The following is a 20,309-nucleotide window of genomic DNA, read 5'->3' on the forward strand; positions in this document are numbered from 1 at the left end:
TTTCCCCTGTCCATTCACCAGCTCCTAACCCTCTTTGCCTTCCTGTCTCACATCCGGATAGAAGCTGCCCATTTAGTCTCTTGTATCTACTTGAGCTAAGAGGCGCACTCCTCACGAGTATCACTTTATGTCCCACAGTCCAGTCCAATCCCTGTCTGAAGAGTTGTCCTCGGAAATCATTTTGGTTCTGGGCTGATAGAGAGTCCAGGGGCCGTGCTTTCTGGGGTTCCTCCAGTCTCAGACCATTAACTCTGGTCTTCTTACTAGAATTTGAGTTCTGCACCCCACCTTTCTCCTGCTCCATCCAGGACTCTGTTGTGTTCCCTGTCAGGGTGGTCATTGGTGGTAGCCAGGCACCGTCTAGTTCTTCTGGTCTGTTTAGTGTACTTTTTAAATAGACTAATTTATATAAAATTTTTCTCAGTGTAGCCACTGTTCCCTCCTGCTCATTGCTCACTGTGGTTTGGGCCCCTCAGCGCATCTCAGGACGTGTGCAGTGTGGCGGGCTTCCCTAGCCCACCAAGCCTTCCCCACCACAGTGGGACATGTAGGTGTTGGGTGGTGGAGTTCATTGTTCACAGTTGCCTACATTGAGACCCCTGCTCCTCGCCTCTCCACTTCCCTGCTCTCAGGCCATGGAGATGGGTCTCAGTGATGGGTGGCTCCCACGTCTGTGGGCAGGTTAGGCCAGGTTACCTCGACCCAGCAGAGGCCGCAGAGGTGGCAGAAAGGCCTCTTAGGAAGAAGAGACTTCAAGTCCCCAGCCCAGTTCCTTCAGCCCTGACTACCGCTGCCTCCTCCTGCATGTTGCCTGTCTACACCTCACTTACACCGATGGAAGTAGCAGTCAGGAAATCAAAGAACATATTTCATTTGGCAGATCTGCAAAAGATCTCTTTAAAGTGTTAAATATGTCACTTTGGGGACTAAGGTGCACCTGACCTTAGCTGTGGTATTTTCAGTCACCTCATGTGCATGCAAAAGCTGGACAGTGAATAAGCAAGACCAAAGAAGAATTGATGCCTTTGAATTGTGGTGGTGGTGAAGAATATTGAATATACCATGGACTCTCAGAAGAATGGAATAAATCTCTCTTGGAAGAAGTACAGCCAGAATAGTCCTTAGAAGCAAGGATGGCAAGACTTTCAGGTACTTTAGACATGTTATCAGGAGGGACCACTCCCTGGATAAGGACATCATGCTTGGTAGAGAGTCAATGAAAAATAGGAAGACAATAAAATAGATTGACACAGTGGCTGCAATGATTGTGAGGATGGCACAGGACCAGGATGTGTTTTCGTTCTGTTTTACATAGGGTTTCTATGAGTTGGGACCAGCTCATTGGCACCTAACAGAACAACATCTTCCCTAATAAACCACTTAACTGTAAGGATGGTCCGTGAGTTCTGTGAGATGTTGCAGCTAATTACCGAGCCCAAAGATAGGAGGGATAGTACTGAGGGGAGGGGGATTAGTTGATGTTAGAGATGATGGAGTGATACAGCAGTTTGGAAAAGCTGGACATTTGGAATGTCTTTAACCTCCACCTAATAGGAACCAGCTTTGTGCTGATCCTTATAAAATAAATCATTCATTTATTTGGTATCAGAAGTGGAATGAGGTTTGTTATAACAGCCCAGCCTCACTGGAATATGGTTTTTGAAAAAGGTGGATAAATGGGACCATGATAAATCTTCGGTTTCTGGATGGGATAAAAAAAAAACACCTGTGGATTGAAGCAGCTGTTACGTTGCAATTAGTTACCAAAGGCAAAAGCTATTAATGGGAGTTAAGAGTACCGCATCTAACTCCTGAGGAATTGGCTAGTTGTGTATGCATATGGAAATACAGAGTGATAAGGAAAGGGTGAAACATAAAATTCCTTGGTTTCTGTTACCAGTAATAGTTGCAATGGCAGGGAAGAAGAATGTAGGGGTGGGTTGTAGCACTGAACCAAGCCCAGATCCAGTCTTGTCAGAGCTATGACCACCAGTCTGAGGGCTGACCTGGAAAAGAAAAATCATGTCAGAACAACAGGAAGTACACTTCTGACTGCTGTTCATCAAGAAGGTAGTCCGGGAAGGGAATGGGCAAAACCAAGAATAAGTTGCTGTCACTACCTACCAAGATTAAGCAGGCGGCCCAAGGTTTGGTTGGTGTATTTGGGTTTATGAGAACACATATTCCACATCTGGGAATATTGCTGGCTTCCATCCATAAAATCACACAAAAGAAAACTGCATTCTAATGGGGGCCAGAGCAATAGCAGGCTATATCTGAATTACAGAAAGTAGTTGAACTCTCCCTGCCTTTAGGCCTTTATGATTGTGTTAGTTATCTAGTGCTGCTGTAACAAAAATATCACAAGTGGATGGCTTTAACAAGTTTATTCTCTGAGTCTAGTAGGCTAGAAGTCCAAATTTAGGATGTCAACTCCAGGGGAGGGCTTTCTGTGTTGGCTCTTGGGGGTTCTTGTCATCAGTCTTCCCCTGGACTAGGAGACTCTCCTTGCAGGAACCCCGGGACCAAAGGATGTGCTCTGCTTTCGGCGCTGCTTTCTTGGTGGTATGAAATCCCCCCCCTCTGCTTGCTTCTCTTTCCTTTTATCTCTTTTAAGATAAAAGTTGGTACAGGCTACTCCCTGGGGAACTCCCTTTACATTGGATCAGGGATGTGACCTTAGTAAGGGTGTTACAACCCCACCCTAATCCAGTTTAACATAAAGTTACTATCACAAAATGAAGGAAAACCACACAATACTTGGAATCATGGCCTAACCAAGTTAACACATGTTTTGGGGGTACCCAGTTCAGTCCATGACGATCCACATTCAGACATGATTTTGGAGGTATCTGCCACATGTGCTTATGCAGTCTAGAGCTTAAGGCAAAAACCTGAGAATGCCGCCCTACCATGGCCCCTGGGATTCTGGACTAGAAAGTTTCCATACCCTGCAGCATGATACACGCCATTTGAAAGGCAATTACTCGCCTGCTATTGGATGTTGACTGATTTTGCCTCTGACAGAAGGACATAAAATCATCATGAAGCCTGAAATACCCATAATGTCTTGGGTGATGTCAGAGAAACACTCTAACAAGGAAGGCGGTGCCAAAATAGTTCCATAATAAAATGGAAATGGTTCATACAAGAACAAGCTCCTGGGGAATGCAAGGAGGCACCCACTGTATCCAAGAGCAGGTAGTTTCTTTCCCCATAGGTCCTACCCTAGAACCACCTGAGAAGCTTCCAGAGCCCATTGCCACATGGACAGCGCCCTATGAACAACTTTCTGCTTACCAGCAGAAGGTTACTTGGTTCACAGATGGCAGTTCCAGTGTACATGGATAACATTTGATGTGGAAACCTGCTGCATTAAGACCAGCAAATGGAAAGACCCTGACTGAAGAAAGTAAGAACAGATGAGCTCAATGGGCTGCACTGCATGCTGTCTTCCTATCTGTGATGGAAGAACTGGGCAATGATGAGAGCCCATAGGTTTGGATTTTTACTGATTCATAGGCTATGGCCAATGCCCTAGATATATGGCCGTGCAAATTGGTGATGGAAAATTGGACTATTAAGGGGACACCTGTATGGGGCATGAACCTATGGAAAGCACTCTGGGAATTTAGAGGGCACGTTAGAATAGGACGTGTCGATGCCCATCAGAAGAACCCCATTCCTGGATTGGAGAGCAGTTGGAATCAGCAAGTGGGCCTGTTGGTAAGCTCACCTGAGGTGACCAACTGCATTCATGAAATGAGATGTGGGAGGAGCTGCAGCAATGCAGAGATGGGCTGAATCCAGACACATTGCTCTTGTACCCTCTGAGGCACAAAATGCCAGTGAGGGCTGCTCTGTCTTCCAGCAAGAAAGGCAGATGTTGCAGATGGCTATGGGGCAGATTCCCCAGGAGGAAGGCCCTGCACATACTTGGCAATTTGATTATATTGGAACAGTGACGCCAGTGTACTGGGTGGCTACAGATGGGTCTTCACAGGAATAGATATAAACTGTGGACTAGGATTTGCATATCCTGTACACGTATGTAAATGCCACAATCAACATTAAGAGACTGGAACAAAAGATACTGTATGAATTTGGGCCACCGAGTTATATTTCATCAGACCAAGGAATACACTTTACAGCTTACAGAGTGAAGCAATGGGCCAAGAAACATATTAAATAGGCATACTATGTTGCATACCACCCACAGAGTAATGGTTTGATAGAGAATTGGAATGGGCAATTGAAACGGTTTTCTAAAATGGGGGGAGATAAAGGTATGACAGGCTGCATCACATGCCTTCATGAGTGTGTGTTCACACTCAACATGAGTGGGTCACAGGGCAGATCAGCACTGGGCAGATTCCTCCACTTCTCTGGGGATCTGGGAAAGAGGTGGTAGGGGATGACGCTGATGCCACTATACAGTTCTTCCCCATGTCACCTAAAATTGATTTTTTTTCCTGCCAGATGCTGTGATCCTAGGACCAGGGATGCAAGGATGATCCCTACGAAAGACAGTATACCCCTAAACCTATACACCAGAATTACCAAGGGCCTGATAGGATGGATTGTACCTTCCCCTCATCTGGCGGAATTGTGGTTGACAGTGAATACTGGCATATTGCTTAGTGGTTGAGATAGCCCACTAGTATTATACCTATATAGCCCCACCCAATATTAATGGGAGGGGACTGAGGAGGAAGCACTTACTGGACTGGTCTTGCTATCAGCAATCTGTACTGGCACAGCAGCTGAACCTGATGATCCTTCCCAAGGTAGAAAAATTTAGGTAAAAATAAATGACAAATGGAAGGAAGGAGAAATAACAGCAGAAGGTAAAATAATGAATAATTGGATTATGCAGCGAAGGAAATCTAACATTATCTGATAATTTGAGAGAGTCTCAGAGCAAGGGAAAATCTCTCAGTCAAATTTTATCAGAGTCTGGAGAGCGTGAAGCTGAGATGACTTTTGAGAACCTGAACAGACCAGATGGATACCTGCATAAGACCTGAATAACTGGTACCTGAATAACCTCACTCTTAGGACTCTTTGTCCTACTGAAGGATAAATTGTTAATGAATGTTTTGGACTGGTAAAATAATTAGGAGGGGGACGTTATCGTCAAAGGATGAAAGAACCATAGAAAAGCTATGGGTTAGCATTCAGTGCGATGGATCCCTTTTATATGACCTTTCTTGCCATGGTTTTGTAACTCTCACCAAATGACTGGGTGGACTATGCCTATGAGGTGCTTGTGGGCCACCAAGAAGATTGGGTAGCTTGCTAATAATGTAAACGAGGTGCATAGCACCCTTATGCTATTTGCACCCCATGTAAATAACATGTATGGAACCTTAATGAGGAGATTGGTCAGTTTTGCCATCCTGTTAGGTGTAGAGGGAGACAGGAGCTGTAATGTGGAAGACAGTGAGAAACGGTGGCACAAGATGGCAGGAATCAGTAGACCAGTGCGAGATGCCCATGGTAGGGCTTGCCAACCCATGGAGCTAAGGGGTGTAACACTTGCCCAAGAAGGCCCTCAGCAAGGCCCAGGGGCCACAAGGCCTAGCAGGGCCTGGTGGCAGAGGGCAAGAAGAAGCTGTCCTGATCAAGGAACTGTGTCCTGAGTTGTTCCTGTTACTTCCAAGTTGATCTCAACCCCAAGCTGTACCCTGTTATTTCCCTAATAAACCACTTAGCTGAAAGTACCAAATCCAAATATATGAGGGAGAATACTGAGAGGAGGAGTAGTAGTTGACGTTAGAGATGATAGAGTGGTACAGCAGTTTGGAAAAATGGGACATTTAGGATACCTTTAACCTCTGACTCAGGAACCAGCTTTGTGCTGATCCTTATAAAAATAATTTATTCATTTAATTACCAAATTATAGAAATATTTTCAGCCTGCTTAGCCATCTCATGTAGAGTCAGGGATACTTATACTCTCTTGAAAGATAAGTGAAGGAAGAAAATCTGCCATTGTATGATCACAATTTCAAACATGCTTATTTTCTGACATTTTAATTTTCACCAGAAATTTACATTAAATATTCAGATAGGAGAGTAAGATCTACAGAAAATGATATTCTGAATTTAAAAAAAAATTCTGTTTTATTTTTTGTGAAAATATACACAGGAAATACCACTCCCATTCAACAGTTTCTAGACATAATGATCATTAACATTGGTTACATTCTTCAAATTGTGTCAACATTCTCCTTGTTTTTGTTTTAGTAGTTTCACTCCCATGGACTTAAACTCCCTATCCTCCAACCTTCTCCTGTATGCTTTGTGATAGCTGCTGTCCATTTGGACCTATGTAGATAATTTTTTTAAAAGAATGAAGTACTTAAGGGTGATAATCTTTACTTTTTGAGCTAGACTGTTACTTAGTTTAAAGTTTGACTTCAGGGGATAGTATTACTTCAAGGTTTGAAGAGTACATTACACCCATAGTCTCTGGGACTCCTTCAGCTTTAATAGGTCCAGTAAATCTGGGTTCATTAAGAATTTGAAGTGCTACTGTGCATTTTTCTCCCCTTCAGTCAGGATACATCTGTTGTGTCCCTGATCAGAACATTTAGTAGAGGTAGCCTGGCACCATCTAGTTCTTCTGGCCTCAATGTAGAGGAGGCAGTGGTTCACGGAGACACTTAGTCCTGTCATCCAGTTCCTTCACTGATTTTGGGGTTTCCTTTCTCTTTTGCTCCAGATGAATGGAGACAAATAGTTGTATCTTAGATGGCTGCTCCTAAGCTTTTAAGATTCTAGACACTACTCACCATACAGGAGGTAGAACATAAACTTTAAGAACTATATTATCCCAATTGATTGTCCCAGGAGACCACGATCCTAATCCCTCAAACCGAGAGAACTACTCCTGTGAGGCAATTGGTAATATCTAATTAGTATCAGCATCTGTAGCAACTCCTCCTGTTTTTTTTTTTTTTGGTTGTATTGTTGCCAAATTGTATATAACCTAAACCAAAAACCAAATGAAACCCAACGAAACCCAATGGCATTGAGTTGATTCCGACTCCTAGTGACCCTATAGGACAGAGTAGAACTGCCCCATGGAGTTTCCAAAGAGTAGCTATTGGATTTGAACTGCCGACCTTTTGGTTAGCAGCCAAGCTCTTAACCACTACGCCACCAGGACACAGCACTTGACAATTCATGTTTTTTTTGTGTACAGCTTATTCACATCAATTTCATTAGTCAAGCTGTGCATAGTTCACCCACATATGGTGCCACCTTTCCCATCACCATAAACAAAACAGAACGGCTATTTAGGGAATGCATCTCCCTCTCCCCGGGAAACCACCAGTGAACATTAGTACCCATATATTTAACTATTCTTATCATTTCAGAAAAGAGAAATTACAATATGTCTCTTTTTGTTGATATTACTCAACCTAATGTCCTCTAGATTCATCCACATTGTGAGATTTTCCAGGCGTGGACCAGTAACGTGAAACTTGCCTCTAAAAATGGAGGGTGTGAGAGACCAAAGAAAGAGGTGAGCAACTCCAGGGTGGCAGCAAAGGAGTTTAGTAGGGAGACTTACAAATGAGGTGAGTCCTAGGCGGCCACAGGACCAAAGCAGATCTCCATGCTGCACAGTGGGAGGGCAGAGGCTTTATAGTGGTGATGGATAATAGTGGCTACAAGCCAGGGGCTTACCTAAGAATGACTTAGGACATGGTAGTGAACTGATGGACCACATGAGGGTGCTCATGTTCAGCCTCACAAAGCCTGTTTCCCCTTCAGTCCACCCCTCGAGGCTGGCTCTTATAATCTGGCATGTTCCCCCTCTTGTGCCATAACAGAAGACACCCCATACACTCCCCACCGGGAACGGGTATAGAAGTAGGATTGACCACGTGCTGTATGGCTACCTGTGCATGTGAAAGAGACAGAGAAAGTTACTGTGTGTCCAGAAAAGGAGGAAAATTTCTTTGATAAGGGGAAGGAACCGGAAGGGAGAAGGCAACCCAATTCCCAGCCTCCTTATCAGAGAGTGCTCTTGGCTTAAGGACTTTACTTAGGCAGCCTGAATGAGAGGTGTAGAGGCAGACCAATCCCCCAACAGACGACCCTGTGAGAGAGCAGAGGTTTTATACTGGCAGTGGACAACAGTGGCTACAAACCAGGAGATTATATAAGAATGACTCGGCAAATAGTAGTGAACTAGTGGATCACATGAGGGTACTTGTATTTGGCCTTGCAAAGCCTGATTCCCCTTCAAAGATGTTTTGGGAACTCATTCTTTTTTATAGCTGAGTAGTCCTTGTATGTGTGTACCATGCATCTGTTAGTGTGTCATAATGTGATGGCTTGCATGTTGCTGTGATGCTGGAAGCTATGCCACCAGTATTTCAAATACCAGCAGGGTCGCTCATGGTGGACAGGTTTCAGCAGAGCTTCCAGACTAAGACAGACCTAAGAAGGACCTGGTGGTCTACTTCTGAAAAAATTGGTCATTGAAAACTTTATGATAGCAGCATAAAATTGTCTGATATAGTGCCAGAAGACGAGCCCTTCAGGTTGGAAGGCACTGAAAATACGATTGGGAAGAGTGGCCTCCTCAAAGTAGAGTCAACCTTAATAATGTGGATGGAGTCAAGCTTTGAGAACCTTCATTTGCTGAGGCGGCATGACTGAAAAAGAGAAGAAATAGCTGCATGCAAACATCCATTAATAATAAGACCATAAAATGTACAAAATATGAATCTAGGAAAATCAGAAGTTGTTAAAAATGAAATGGACTGCATAAAGATTGATATCCTAGGCATTAGTGAGCTGAAATGTACTGGTATTGGCCATTTTTAATTGAACAATCTTATGGTCTACTATGCCAGAAATGACAAATTGAAGAGGAATGGCATCACATTTATCATCAAAAAGTATATTTTAAGATCTATCTTGAAGTACAGTGCTGTCAGTGATAGGATAATATCCAGATGCCTACAAGGAAGACCAGTTAATATGACTATTATTCTAATTTATGTACCAATCACTAACGCCAAACATGAAGAAACTGAAGATTTTCACCAAATTCTGCAGTCTGAAATTGATCAAACGTACAATCAAGATATAAATACTGGTGATTGGGATACAAAAGTTGGAAACGAAGGAGGATCAGTAGTTGGAAAATATAGCCTTGATGATAGAAACAAAGTCAGAGATTACATGATAGAATTATGCAAGACCAACAACTTACTCATTGCAAATATCTTTTTTCAACAACATAAATGGTGACTATACACCTGGACCTCAGCAGATAAGAATAAACAGGAATCAAATAGACTACATCTGTGGAAAAAGACAACGGAGAAGCTCAATATCATCAGTCATAACAAGACCAAGGACCAATTGCAGAACAGACCATCAATTCCTCATATGCAAGTTCAAGTTGAAGCTGAGGAAAGTTAGAACAAGTCCACGAGAGCCAAAGTACAACGTTGAGTATATCCCACCTAAATTTAGAGACCATCTCAAGAACAGATGGGACACATTGAACACTAATGATTGAAGACCAGACGAGTTGTGGATTGACATCAAGGACATCATACGTGAAGAAAGCATTAAGTCATTTAAAAAGCCAGCAAAAAAAGAAAAGACCAATATGGATGTCAGGAGTGACTCTGAAACTTGTTCTTGAACGTTGAGTAGGTAAAGCAAATGGAAGAAATGGTGAAGTAAAAGAGCTGAATAGAAGATTTCAAAGGTCAGCTTTAAAAGACAAAGTATTATAATGAGAGGTACAAAAACCTGGAGTTAGAAAACCAAAAGGGAAGAACACACTCTGCATTCCTCAAGCTGAAAGAACTGAAGAAAAAATTCAAGCTTCGAGTTGTAATCCTGAAGGATTCTATGGGAAAATATTGAACAGTGCAGGAAGTATCAAAAGAAGATGAGAGGAATATACAGAGTAACGGTACCCAAAAGAATTGGATGACGTTCAACCATTTCAGGAAGTAACATGATCAAGAGTCGATAGCACTGAAGGAAAAAGTCCAACCTGCACTGAAGGAAATGTCAAAAAACAAGGCTCCAAGGATTAACGGGATACCAACTGATATATTTCAACAAATGGATGCAATGGTAGAGGTGCTTAGTCATCTATGCCAAGAAATTTGGAAGACAGCTACCTGAACAACTGATTGAAAGAGATCCATATCTGTGCCGATTCCAAAGAAAGGTGATCTGGCCAAATGCAGAAATTATCGAACAATATCGTTAATATCACTCGCAAGTAAAATTTTGCTGAAGATCATTCAAAAGCTGTTGGCAGCATTAAATTGACAGATAACTGCCAGAAGTTCAAGCCGGATTCAGAAGAGGATGTGGAATGAGGGATATCATTGCTCATGTCAGATGGATCTTGGCTGAAGGCAGAGAATCCCAGAAGGATGTTTACCTGTGTTTTAATGATTATACAAAGGCATTCGACTGTGTGGATCATAACAAATTATGGGTAACATTGCAAAGAATGCGAATTCCAGAACACTTAATTGTGCTCATGAGTAACCTGTACATAGATTAAGAGGCAGTTGTTCAAACAGAATAAGGGGATACTGTGTGGTTTAAAGTCAGGAAAAGTACGTGTTAGGGATTGTAATTTTTCACCATGCTTATTCAACCTGAGCAAATAATCTGAGAAGCTGGACTATATGAAAAAGAATGTGCCATCAGGATTAGAGGAAGCCTCATTAACAACCTGCAATATTCAGGTGATACCACCTTGCTTAGTAAAAGTGAAGGAGGACTTGAAACATTTACTGATGAAGATCAAAGACTACAGTCTTCAGTATGGATTGCACCTCAACACAAAGAAAACAAAAATCCTCACAAGTAGACCAATAAGCAACATCATGATAAATAGAAAAGATTAAATTGTCAAGGATTTCATTTTACTTGGATCCAAAATCAATGCCCATGGAAGCAGCAGTCAAGAAATCAAACAAAGTATTGCATTTGGCAAATCTACTGCACAAGAATTTTTTAATGTGTTAAAAAGCAAAGATGTCAGTTTGGGGACTAAGGTATTTCAGTCACCTCATATGCATGGGAAAGCTGGACAGTGAGTGAATAAGAGAGATCAAAGAAGAATTGATGCCTTTGAATTATGGTGTTGGAGAAGAATATTGAATATACCATGGACTGCCAGAAGGAACAAATCTGTCTTGGAAAAAGTACAGCCAGAATGCTCCTTAGAAAAAAGGACGGTGAGACGGCGTCTCACATACTTTGGACGTGTTATCAGGAGGGACCAATCCCTGCAAAAGGACATTATGCTTGGTAAAGCAGAAAGTCAGCGAAAAAGAGGAAGACCCTCAACAAGATGGATGGACACAGTGGCTGCAGCAATGGGCTCATGTGTAACAATTATTGTGAGGATAGTGCAGGACTGGGTAGTGTTTCACTCTGTTGTACACAGGGTCGCTATGAGTCGCAACTCACTCAATGGCACCTAAGAATAACAAGCCAGATTTCACTTATCCATTAATTTGTTGAGGGGAACTTAGGTTGTTTCCACCTTTTTGCTATTGATATTCAGCACTTTTTACAAATGCTCTAAATAGACCATCAGTTCTGTGGTGCAAATTGTGTCTGATACCAACTACCTAGAATTAGGCCAAACTTCACCGGTTCAGGCCACAGTTCTCCACAATACTCTCACTTCAGACACCTTCTGCTTCTGTACCACCCTTACTTTTGACCGTCTAATTAGAAAGTCAGGAATTCTCACTATTCAATTGGTTGAATAATTCATTAAAATATCTCTTAGAATTCAAGAAATTCTATACTTACAATAAGAGTTCTATTATAGCAAAAGGTTCCAAATCAAGTCCAGCCAAAGGGAGAGAGGCATAGACAATGTCAGGTAGTGTCCCCATCAGGAAGCTTCCTTTGTCCTCAAGGACATTTCACACTCCTGGCACATCAAAATGTAACAATACTAAGAATATTGTCAACCAGGCCAGATCACCTGTAATTTGGTGTCCAGAATGTTTATTGGGATTTTGTTACGTAGACATGATTGAATCAAGGCCACATGACTCAACTCAAAATAAGCCACCCTCCTGTGCTGTAAGTTGGGCTGGTATCATGTGAGTCAGAACTCCAAAACGCTGATCACATAGTTGATCTTACTGGTGTGGTCAGCCCCCATCCTGAGTCATCATATTAGTCTAAACTACCAGGTGTGGTCCCAGGGGGCCATCAGGAATAACAATGGAAATTCTAAGGGTTTAGAGGCTACCTCCCAGGAACCAGGGACATTGGCTGAAAAATTCTTTGTTTCACACCTGGAATACTATATAGGCATGAAATGGGTTGAAATAGATAATAATTATAATTATAATAGTATCTATCATTTATTAAGCACTTATTCTGTGCCACACACTTTTACAAGTGAGTTTTTTTTAATGTGTATGTATATGTATGTATGTATTTCCTTGAAAAAAACTTGTAATGCACGTTTCAATATGCAAATTGGAAAGTAAGGTATGTGGAGAACTAGTCCATGGTCTCCTGACTGGCAAGGGACAGATCATTGGAATATATACTCAGACACGGGATCTCAGTTCATTGAATGTTGGAATTCATGAATGTGAGGTGTGCGTTTAGAGTTTAGGAGAGGCAGTAGGTACCTGTCCAAGACAGATTAACAAAAGCTTATTTGGCAGACATTAAAGAAAATTTTTACCAGAGTAAGAGTATTTGATAGGAGGGGGGTGGGTGCTATCAAATACTGTTCAAATTAACCTTGCAAACTTTTCTGAGGAAATTGGCAATATGAATCAAAAAATAAACCATGTGTGTCCCAGCATGCAACATCTTGAGTTCTAGTGGATCACTCTCTGAGAACACCAAGTCAAATACAAGGGCTTTAATTCATTGCTGTCCATGATGCTAAGGAAAATCTATGTATGACACTGGAAGGATAGAAAGAGAAGGGCTGGGAAATCTACACATTGACTTATGTTCCCCCAAATCTGGAACAACTTCCCCCTGTTCTCCCAAACTTTTCAAGTGAGCAGTAGTTCTAAGACTGGGTATTCTTGTGCTTGATGTTGTAGAAATCAGTGGCATTCAAGGACTTGGCTGTGGTCTTCACTGAGAAGGATCTTGGGCTACTGGACTCCACTGAGAGGAAGGTGTACCGAGATGTGATGGTCGAGAACATCAGGAACTTGGTTTCTGTGGGTGAGAACAGCAACCCTCAGGAGTGTCTCTAAAATGCTCAGATTTTCAAGATTTTAAATTGTCATGGAGTGGTCACCTGAGTTTGGAGAACTGACTCTCCTACCAAGTATTTATGAAATAAAATAGAGTAGAAGGAAGGAGCACATTGCAGCCCAAACTGGCCTATTGCATGAGTGGTGTGAGTCAGTGGAAGAAAGTAGACATTGGTTTAGAAGTAGGTGAACCTATGTTTTAGTGATACATATTTATGCATATATGTCTGAGTCTTGAAATTAATGATATTACTTAAATATTGTCATCTTAGAGAAATGTTTGGGAAACAGTGTTTCTGATTACTTGATGAGTATGCAGTAGGAACCCAAATTTTCAGTAAATTGTGCCTATAGTGTGTTCATTTTACACAGGTGACTTTTAATGTTCAGAGGCCTTCAACACTTTAAACATGATATATGCCACTTAGAAAAGGGGAAAAGGTTTTGATGATTGTCCTAGTAATCTAGTGCTGCTGTAACTGAGATACCACAAGTGGATGGCTTTAACAAAGAAAAATTTATTTTCTCACAGTAAAGTAGGCTGAAAGTCCAAATTCAGGGCATCAGCGCCAGGGGAAGGCTTTCTCTGTTGGCTCTGGAGGAAGGTCCTTCTCATCAATCTTCCCCTGGACTAGGAGCTTCTCTGTGCAGGAACCCTCGGTCCAAAGGATGTGCTCTGCTCCAGGCACTGCTTTCGTGGTGGTATAAGGTCTCCCTGTCTCTCTGCTGTCTTCTCTCATATCCCAAAAGAAATTGGCTCCAGACACAATCCAATCTTGTAGATTGAGTCGTGGCTCATTAAGATAAATGCTTCCTCCCCCCATCCCCCCAATTAACATCATAGAGGGAGGATTTACAACACGTAGGAAAATTACATCAAATGACAAAATGGTGGACAGTCACACAATACTGGGAATCATGGCCTAGCCAAATAGATACACATATTTTGGGGGGACACAATTCAATCCATGACAATGATGAAGACAGCAACCCAAAGAGAAGGGGATTCAAATCAGAACCAGCCACTGAGAATCCTTGTAGAGTATTGTCCATCTGTTTTATGTTCTTCCTCCTCTCTTGCCGTTACCCTGATACAAATTGCCAAACCTCTCTCCTGGATGATTGCAACTTCCTATGTCCTGATTGCCCTACTTGCACCCTTCCCCTCGTAAATTCTGTTTGCCGTTTAGAGGTCAATGTGATCCATGAGAAATGTAAGTCCAATCAAGTCACTCCCATATTCAAGCCCTTGATGGGTTCTCATATTAGCTAGTAGGTGATTCATAAACCAGAGTGAATGAGGTATTGCAGAACATTTGTGTCTTCAGGTGAAGCCCTAACCAAGTTCTGCTTTCTTAGGTGCCCTTGTAGTGAGTGCGTGTTTGTGCATGTGCACTTGATTCACATCCTAGGGAGACATTTAAATATCATGGTTCTGACCATGCTGAGTAACATACTTTCTTTGTGGATTTTCTGGAGCCTTTTTTAGGAGTGCATATTCATTTCTATAAAGTAATGCATTTTTTCGTATGAAGATCCTGGTATCCACTTCTGAAACAGGCCCACGCAGAGGAAAAAGAAATCTGTTTTTTCTGAAGTCTCAGACAATAACCAGGCAAGCTTAATTTCCCTTCAAAGATTTGACAGTTGTAGCCTATTCGACCCCCAAAGTCCACATCCACATCTCCACCTCTGGGTTCCCATTACCTGTGCTAAAGGGGGCCGATTTATGATGAGAGTAACACGAGTCACACAGCTGATTGTTGCCTATATGTCTGATCATTTCAATGTTCCATTTTAATTATTGGCTTAATTAAGGACTTGACAAGTATTTGAACCAAACTACTCCAACATTTTTCAGCAGAAGCCATAGTCAGAAACATGCCTTTCATTTAAAGCAGTGGAAGCATTTCATGTGTGTGTAGTTTTGTATATGAGTTCAGAAATTACTTACTAAGTGACATATTTCTTCCTTGTAATGTGCTCTGGTATTTCCTGTCCTGTTCTTTTCTTTCTTTTTTGTTTTATGCTGATTACAAACTTTTAATGGATTTTACCACACCCTAATGGGCTGCAGTCTTCAATTTGAAAAACCATTGTGAGCAGTCAGTTTATCTGCTTTCAGAGAGACAGTCTGAAATTGTCAGAAGGAACCAGTGCATAGGCTGTGGTGCTTTCTTTTCACTGATGAGATTTGTGTCACCTCTGATTTTCTCATCAGCAGCATCACTGTTGCTGTGTCCTGATGTCTGGTACAGCATTTCATTTTCCCAGCAAAAGTGGCTTCCTGCTCTTTCCTATTTTAGATAGCTTATTTAAAAGAGATTTTTTTTTTCTGTGACTTAAATGCTCACCAAAGAGTCCAACAGGGATTTATTTACTCACTGAATATTCACCTGTGCCATGTACTATTCTGGACAGTGTTTATAAAGTAGGCAACAGTGTAAATGCTTGTACTCATTGATATTGCTTTGCAGTCAGAAAGATACACAATAAACAAAAAGGCCCTAGATAGCATGTCAGGTTGTCATAAGTGCTCTCTAGAACATACACAGAGTCAAGGGGGATGGAAATTTTCGGAGGTGAATTGGCTGTGGACAGTATTCATTATTTTACACTGGACTCATTGATGGACTGACAGCTGAGAGAGACCTCAAAGACGTAAAGACCCATTCATGGAAGTATCTTAACTGGGTAGAGTACCAGGAGGAATGTAACTCCTTTCATAGGCTTGACTTTCAGAACATTGCACTGTGCCCTGTTCTATTCCTTCTCCCCAGCTCTGTTTGTGTTGTGAAAGATTAGTTTGCACTGGTTCACTTTTTTTCCTGGAGATTATCAAGGTCTTAATTACTGTCAGGTTTCAGAATAGGGTATGTCATCACTTCAACTTTGCTTCCTGTTCATCTTCATTGAGGTATTTTATTAACAGCATCTGAAGGACAATTCTAATTATATGCTACAGTTTATTCAGTAAGGGATAACATATATTTCTCTGAAGCCTGTAAATTGTTGCCACCATTCCAGGGTCTCTCAGTTCCTTACACATTGGAGTAATTTTCCTATAAAATAGCTCAAGATAGGGTTGTGCACAGACTGATTAGATGTCTGCTAAGACAAATGAGGCAGCATTTAATTGGCTCTTCCTACAGGGATAAAAGTGACATTGTCCTCTGTAAAATTTCCTTAGAGATCCTTTTTTTGTGTTTAACTGAGAAGATTACTGTTATGGATTGAATTGTGGCCCCAAAAAATATGTAATGTAAATCTTAATCTTTATGCTTGTGGTTATAATCCATTTTGGGATAGTTATGTTAATAAGGCAGGATTAGTATAGCATACTTCCAGCATCACACCAAAGAAAAACTGAACCTTCTCTGGATTCACTAATGTCTTATCCCTTGTTCTAAGTGTGAAATCTTGAAAACTCTCAACAAATCTTTTACCTCTCTATATTACTTCATTCTCTTTCCTTACAGGAGACAAGTTCCCAAGGGTGATGGAGACTTTTCCACAAGCAGGACCACATGTGGAGCTTTCCTATTCCCAAATATGGCACCAAATCCAAGTGAAATAACCAGGTGTCAAGACTCCAGTTCTCAGTTCTACAAACAAGGTGATTCACCCTGCCAGGTTGGGGCAGGACTGTCTATTCACACAGTAGAGAAGCCTTATCAGTGTAATATTTGTACAAAAACGTTGAGTAATGTGTCCAGCTTTGATCTTCATCAGTGTTGATACTCAGGAGATAAGTGATACATGAAGTGATTGTGGAAAAAGCTTCTGTTATATCTCAGCTCTTCATAATTATCACAGATTTCACATAGGTGAGAATTGCTGTAACTGTGAGTGTGGTAAGGAATTTAGTCAGAGCTCATGTCTGCAAAATCATCAAAAAGTCCACATTCTAGAGATCCCACACAAATGTGAGGAATGTGGGAAATACTTCAGTACTAGAGACTCAGTTTGCATTTGAAAAGCCATACAAGAGAGAAACCTTACACTTGTGAAGAATTTGACAGAGCTTTTATTTATCCTTCCCATTTTCAAGCCCATCAGAAAATCCACACTGGAGAGAAACCATACAAATGTGAGGAGTGTGAGAAGAGTTTTAGGATGAAAATTCATTGTCAGATTCTCCTGGTGGCCCATACAGGAGAAAACACTATAAATGTGATGTGTGCGGGAAGGTTTTCTATTAGAGCTCTTATCTTAAAATACATCAGAAGGCCCACAATGTAGAGAAAGCTTATAAGCATGAGGAGTGTGGGCAATGCTTCAATCACAGGTCAAAACTTCAAGTTCACCAGCTAATCCATACTGGTGAGGAATCATACCAATGTGAAGAGTGGGAGAAGGGCTTCAGTTGTAGAGCAAATGTTCAAATTCATTGTAGAACCCACACAATAGACAAAACCTATAGTTTTGAGAAGCGTCAGAAATGCTTCTGGGATGCTTCAAAACTTCTGACCCATCACAGAGTCCACAGTGGAGAAAAACTGTTCAAATGTGAAGAGTGTGGGAAGTACTTCACTAGTAGAGGATATCGTTAATTCATTGCAGAGTCTACACGGGAGAGATGCCTTGTAATTGTGAGGACTATGTCAAATACTTTATTAATCCTTTGCATTTTCAGTATCATCAGAGAATCCACACTGGGGAGAAACCATACAAATGTGATATATGTGGTAAGAACGTCCGTGTTAAGTCAACATTTAATTATCATTGCAGAACTCACATGGGAGAACAACCCCACAAATGAGAAAACTGTGGGAAGGGCTTCCAGTTTCCTTTAATTCTTAATATTCATAAGAGGGTCCATATAGGAGAGAAACCTTATAGTTGTGCATAGTGTGGGAAATGATTCATTCAGCCATCAGGTCTTCACATCCATCAGAGAATCCACACTGGGGAGAAACCATTCAAATATGAAGAGAGAAGGAAGAGATTTTGTCAGAAATCACAACTTTATTGTCACTAGAGAGTTCACTCTAGAGAGATGCCATATAGATGTCAGAAATGTCGGAAGACTTCAAGTGGAGCTACAGTCTAGATAATCATCTGAAGGTCCACACAGAAGAGAAACAAATTAAGTGTGAGTACTTTGTTAATACAGTCATACCTGAAGTCTTCATCAATGACCACACTGGAGAGAAGCCATACAAATGTGACATGTGTGATAAAGTCTTCTATTGGACATCAAAAGATCACTATTTGTATAAAATTCACAGAGGAGTAAAATCTTACAAATGTGAGACATGTTTAAACACTTCCAGTTAAGTTCATATCTTATAAGACATCAAAGAAACCATGATGATGATGTATTTTATGAAAGTGACGAGAGTGAAAACAATGTAGAGAATCCTCAGAGTAAAGTTATTTTATAAAATGATGTTTTATAAAACTCATTTGTAACTTGAATTTTGTAATCATCAGTTTTCATAGCAGAGAAAACATTTGTGTCTTTGAAGTAAGTGTTTCAGCCGTAGCTTAACAAATCTCAGTGGTCAAGAGATCACACAACAGAGAATCATTGTAAGTGGTGCAGTTTGGCCTCAGTCAGAACCTTAAGAGTTACCGAATATCACTCAGGTGATAGGCCTTAGAATAAGAGTTTGACCATGTGTTTACAAAGTAAAACGGACACATCAGAACCAATATTCAGTAGAACATAAGCTCCATGATGAATCTACACAACTGTAACATGAGTGGCAGTTCTTAGATGTGCTCAGTACTTGTTTGTTAAAGAATGAAAAGGAAGAAATGTACATTTGAAAATTGTATCCAGAAGAAGAAACAGGAAAAAAAAAATTCCTTGAAATGATCATTAGGTGCAATGTAGAAAACTATTTGGTACTGCGATCCTCAGTATTATTTGGATATTAACCTAATTGGCTGCTTTCCTCTTCCTATCCTATGTTCTCAAGGCATGTTATTATTTGTGCCACCATCTAGTGCAATTTATGTATGTTCTCTTGTTTCTCATAGTTTGGTTTCATAGCTAAGAATGCATTGCTAGAAACTAGATGGTAAAGTATTATCCCTATGTTTTGTTTTAAGAATTTTGTGGATTTACTTTTAACATTTAGTTTGTTGATGTATTTTGAGTTAATTTTCATGTGTGATGTGAGGTACAGATCCAGCTTTCATTGTTTTGCTTGTGGAAATCCAGGTGTCTGTGCAGCATTTATGAAAGAGACTGTTCTTTCCCCTATTATATGACATAGCACTCTTGCTGAAAATCAATTAACCATAGAAGTATGAGTTTCTTTCTGGACTCTGAATTCTATCCCATTGACATACATGGCCATCATTATTCCAGTGCCGGAATGTTTTGATTCCTGTAGGTTTACAGTATCTTTTGTAATTGGGAAATGTGGGACCTAGTTTGTAGTTCTTTTGAAAGATTATTTGGCTATCAGGGCCCATTGCAGTGCTATGTAAATTTGAGTACTGGCTTTCCCATTTCTGTAGAGAGCCTGTTAGAATTTTGATGGGGATTGCATTCATAGATACTGGGAGTTAGAACCTCAACAATTCTCTTTGGAGAACACAATCAAATCATAACATCACTCAGTGGGAGAAATAATAGTCTCTTCAACAAATGGTGGCAGGACAACTGGATATCAACATGAAAAAGGATGAATTTTGGTCCTTACCTCACCCCATTTTTTAAAAAAAAAGCTCCAAGTGGATCAAAAACATCAATGTAAGAGCTAAAATAGTAGAACCCTTAGAAGAAATTTTACAGGTAAATCTTCATGAGTTTGGATTTGGCAGTGGATTCTTATATATGACAGCAAAAGTACAAGAAACAAAAGAAAAAATAGATAAATTGAACTTTATCAAAATTAAAATTTTCAGTGCATGAAAGTGAAAAGACTATAATAAAGACAACTCACAGGGTGGGAGAAAATGTCTGTGAATCATTTATCTGTTAATTCCCTAGTATATAAAAAATTCTTACAACTCAACCACAAAAATGGTAATTAAAAATAGGCTAAGGACTAAGCAATGGAAATGACAAGCAATTGAAAAGAAGCTCAA

General features: G+C 40.7%; 1 pseudogene; it reads left to right on the forward strand.

Moving 5' to 3' along the window:
- Positions 1–3,525: 3,525 nt before the first annotated feature.
- LOC101344083 (zinc finger protein 221-like) lies at positions 3,526–18,271 on the forward strand (annotated as a pseudogene).
- Positions 18,272–20,309: the final 2,038 nt, after the last annotated feature.

The sequence above is a fragment of the Trichechus manatus genome, unplaced genomic scaffold, assembly GCF_000243295.1.
Source record: "Trichechus manatus latirostris isolate Lorelei unplaced genomic scaffold, TriManLat1.0 scaffold00216, whole genome shotgun sequence".
NCBI classification, from domain to species: Eukaryota; Metazoa; Chordata; class Mammalia; order Sirenia; family Trichechidae; genus Trichechus; species Trichechus manatus.